The following is a 4,291-nucleotide window of genomic DNA, read 5'->3' as shown; positions in this document are numbered from 1 at the left end:
GTGGCCGAGTTAGCCTGCCCCTGGGTTCCAGTCTCAGCCTTGGCACGCGTTTCTCTGGTTACATCTGACTGACACGCCGCGAGATGCCACACGCAGTATCCCAGTGGACTCAGGGCGCGGACCCACCGCCCATGCACAGCACGTCAACACAAAAAGCGCACGCACACACTCACTCCATGCTAATTCTCGCATTTGAGCGCTGCCTCTCGTCTGTCAGCCCCACTCAGTGTTGACAAAGCAAAATAAAAAATAAAAAGGAAGAAAGAAATCCACCCTGTCACTTGGACTCCCCCTACCTCTCGCTGGGCTTGGCAGCACCCCCCCCACCCCGTCTTTGTATTATGGGTTTATGTCAAGGTATGTTGGATTCTAAATTAAATGTCAGCCCACTGTACATTTCTGGCTCCAGCCGCAGAAAACGAGGAGCTGGTGTTGGAGACCATCCAGTTGTTCAGCTCCCCATGCCTAACAGTGAGGGGTGACAAGCCCATTGAATCACTGCACAGTCGCTTTCCATGCCATGGAAAGCCAAGACAAATTTATTTTTAATGATAAATGTGACTGTCAGAGTTAAGTTGAAACAGCTTTACAGAGAGAGCTGAGTGCCCTCAGCTGTGCAGGGCAGAGGGTGAATGGGCAAGGGCCAGAGGTCCTGACCTCCTGGCCACCCAGTCCCCCAGGCCGCACGAGACAAGCACATTCGACATTCAGCCCACATTCGCAGAGCCCCCGCTGCCCGCCAGCTCCGCAGCGCTCACTGAATGTTTCAGTCAGGCTCTAGCCAGCCAAGAGAACAGAGGCAAGTGAGAAAGACAGATGGGCTCCAGTGGTGCAGAGACCTGTGTTTAATCTGACCCCATCAGTTGCTGTGTGACCTTGACCAAGTTACTTAACTTCTCTGAGCTCATCTATAAAATGAGGATATTAATAACACCCATAGGTTTTTGGCGAGGATTACATGAAATAGATATATTGTTAATGACAGCACCCAGCACATGGAAAATGCTTACAGAATGGAAGCTATTAATTATATCATTTTACTAATAGCGCTATCACCCAAGTTACATAACTTACCTTTCTGAGTCAGTTTCTCATCCATAAAATGGGGAGAACAATCACTCCCACTTCCTAGGGTGGCTGGGAGAATGTAGAGAGCCTAGCACAGAGCTGAAGGTAGGGGTGATGCGCAACAGATCGCAGCCAAGGGGCAGGCACCTTGACCATTGTCACTCACCATTGCTGGCCACTTTTTCTCATCTCCTTCATTGGCTCTCTTCCTCTCCATCACTCCAATGCTGGCATGCCTCGCCGCCTGCCCTGTACTCACTCTCTGCTAAGGGAGGTACCTGCATTAGGGCCCCCACAACCACGCCCTCCATCAGACTATGATGGGCACCTGTCCAAGGGCAGCTGATGACCTATGATTGATATGTCCTGGCTCCAAAGGATCAGCAGGATGGGTCCCAACCCTTCTCCCTGGGATGTAAACTAAAAATGTTGGTGGGGCCATCACGTCTAGGTGGCCATAGGCAGGAAAAGTAGGAACACGCAGAATCGGTGAGCCAGAGGAAGGCAGCTGAGAGGATGTGCAGGAGTGGGCAGGGGTGCCGGGGCAACCTCAGGTTTAATGCCACGCAGCCTGGGGATCCTGGGTTCCGGTTTCCCTGAAGCCCTCGCTGGTCCCTGAATGCCATGTCTTGGCTGGCTGGAAAGCCCTGATTCTGCCCAGCCAGATGAGCACACCTGGGCTCTTCCCTGGGGCTCTGGGACAGCAGCTTTGTCAAAAGGAAATCAGAAAGTGGGACACTGTCTCCTCTATGGAGTCAGCGGAGCTTCTCACACATAGATCTCAGGGCCAATGAACAGAGGGCGCCCGCCCTCTCCTCTTCCCAGACAATGTCCCAAGTGCGCCAGGCACCAAATACCTGTGGGCTCATGCCAGAGCTTCACCAGAGCTGACTCTTCTTCTGGGGTGCTGATCAGGGGGGCGATGGATGAAGACTGCCTCCGACACATGTGCTCACTGCACCCCCAAAGCAGGAAAGTGAGAACCCCAGGCTGAATAGGTGAGACAACCCGTCAGCAAACAGTGCCAGGAGGAGCCACTAGGTGGCCCCCGCTTACCTGTCCAAACGCCCTTCTGCAGGCCTGGGGGCCGGTCCTCTGCTTGGCACTTGCCCATGCAGGCTATTGTCACTCTGCATTCTCCACCTTTGCTTTGTGGCTTCACCGCCTGCAATGCCTTCTTCCCCAGTATCCAGATGCCCCCACCTTTGTGGCCTGGCTCCTATCCCTCCTTCTCCAGGATGCCTTCCCTGACCACCCTGAGCACATCCCCAGAAACTCCACTTGCGCTTAGCAACCCCCCTCCCTGCACTCAGAATTTCAGTTCAGTCCCCCACCCCACACTGGTCTTTCGTCTGTGCATAGACACGGCTGGAGTTTACATCCTTTCCTCAAATCGGAATCACAGACTTGAAATCCCAGCCACATTCCTGCAGACCTCACAATTCCCCATCAGGAACGGGGAGGGGGCAATTTCTTGTTCAATGAGGAAACTAGGGCTGGAGAAGGTCATAGCAAGCAAGTTTGAAACCTGCTCAGGTGCTCCAAAACACTGTCTCAGAAATTCACAAGAGCCCTTCTGAAGAGGGGTGTGTTAACCCTTTGGTACACATCGGGAAACAGGCTCAGAGAGGCACAGTAGCTTGCCCCAGGCCACACAGCCAGGTCCTGTTTTCAGCACACTTCTCTCACCAAGCCTGATGGCCCTCCAGGTCACTTTCCAATCCCTTTAATCCACAGAAAAGGGACCCAGGGGGAGGGTGCCACAGGGCCAGGGCTCCAGATGGGTCCCCTGACTCCCAGCCAGGGCTATGGGATTCTCTCAAGGGCCGTGGGCAGCCCCCCTGTGTGTGGTGCAGTGGGGCTGCAGGCGAGGCAGCACAGCGGCCCTGGAAGGAAGGGGAGGCTGCGTGCGGACAAACCGCTGGCGGATTGCGAACCCAGCTTCTAGTGGGTGAGTGACAGTCTACTCAGCTGACTTGGGGTGTCGAGTCCCCGGGCCCCAGCTTTCTGGGCCCAGGGCGCAGCCCCCACCCCCTGGTAGCCTGCTCTGCCGGTGCAGGACGCGGAGAGGGGCGGGCAGAGGGACGAAGATGGGACGACAGACTGGCAGCCAGTGGGGGAGAGACGAAGACACTGCCAGGGAACAGCGTGGCGGGCCAAGGCGCCCTGGGAGCCGGAAAACAGCTTTGGGGAGAAGTCGGGGGGGGGGGCGAGGAACGGGGGTGTCTATTCTGCAGCTGGGGAAGCAGAAGATAAGGAGCCGCAGACAGGGGCGGGGGCGGGGCAGCCCGCCTGGCTCCCGCGGCGGCCGGGGAAGGGGGCGGCCGGCCAGGAGCGCGGCGTCGGGCCGTGTGGGCGCCTCCCGGTCAGAAGCCACAATAGCAGCTCGTTAACGAGGCAGATTAAGGACTTTGTCAATTACCTCCGAAGGCTGCTCCGGGAGGATCCAGGGATTTTTAAAGTGCTGCTGGTGGGAGGGGGCGACTAAGAAGCCCCCTCCCGGCGCAAATCCCTCCTCTGCGGGGCGGTGGAGAGGCGGGGGCTGCGACGGCGCGGGGCGCGCCTGAGGAACGCGGGCGATCGGCCGGGAGCGCGGGCAGAGCGCTGAGCGGCTCGTACTCGTGACTGCGCGGGCGGCTGTCGCGGCGACAGGGACCCCCCCCCATTCAGTCGGGGGGCCGCCCGGGCAAGGGAGGCGTCGGGCCGTTTCTCTGGCCGAGGCGCCCACAGGGACGACCTCGCGGGGCGGGGACCGGAGGGGGGGGGTCCCCGGTGGCAGGAGACTCGGGACCCAGCGCACGTGCCCCAGGGCCCGGACCTCGGAGACCCGCAGGGGGCGCACGCCGGCGGACCGACACCCCACTTCCGCCTGCCCAGCGGGGTCTCGTCCTGCACCCTTGAGGAACCGGGAGGAGAGCGGCTCCGCTCCCGGGAGACGCCCGACGGCCCGGCGGGGGCGCCCACGAGGCCCGCCCGGCGCCGCGCACCCGCGCACGGTGAGTTGGCCGGAGTCCGGCCCGGGAGGAAGTTTGTGAGGAGGCGCTGGCGGGGGTTCTTAGGCCCCCCCAGAAGCGGGCGAGGGCCGGGCTGCCTGCGGCGTTTGCTTCCTTCCCGCCGGCCCCCGGGGGCCTGGGACCCGCTCTGCCGCCCGTATCTTGGCCTTTAGCGCGTGGAGCGTAACCGTCGCATCCCGCGGTGTGTGTGTGTGTGTGTGTGTGTGTGT

At 59.7% G+C, this 4,291-nt stretch overlaps 1 protein-coding gene across 2 annotated transcripts in view; it reads left to right on the top strand.

The window, feature by feature from the left end:
• The first annotated feature begins 3,386 nt into the window (after positions 1-3,386).
• FIBCD1 (fibrinogen C domain containing 1) overlaps positions 3,387-4,291 on the top strand; it is a 29,217-nt gene continuing 28,312 nt past the window's right edge. Inside the window, exon 1 of one of the 2 annotated variants that reach the window (XM_019641340.1) lies at positions 3,387-4,064. The gene's annotated coding sequence lies outside the window, so the exon portion shown is untranslated. The remainder of the gene's footprint in view (positions 4,065-4,291) is intronic. The other variant, XM_019641350.1, reaches the window with a different exon arrangement.

Source organism: Hipposideros armiger, unplaced genomic scaffold, assembly GCF_001890085.2.
Source record: "Hipposideros armiger isolate ML-2016 unplaced genomic scaffold, ASM189008v1 scaffold_3, whole genome shotgun sequence".
NCBI classification, from domain to species: Eukaryota; Metazoa; Chordata; class Mammalia; order Chiroptera; family Hipposideridae; genus Hipposideros; species Hipposideros armiger.
Note: the sequence above shows the minus strand (reverse complement) of the source record. Positions and strands in the feature narration are given on the sequence as shown.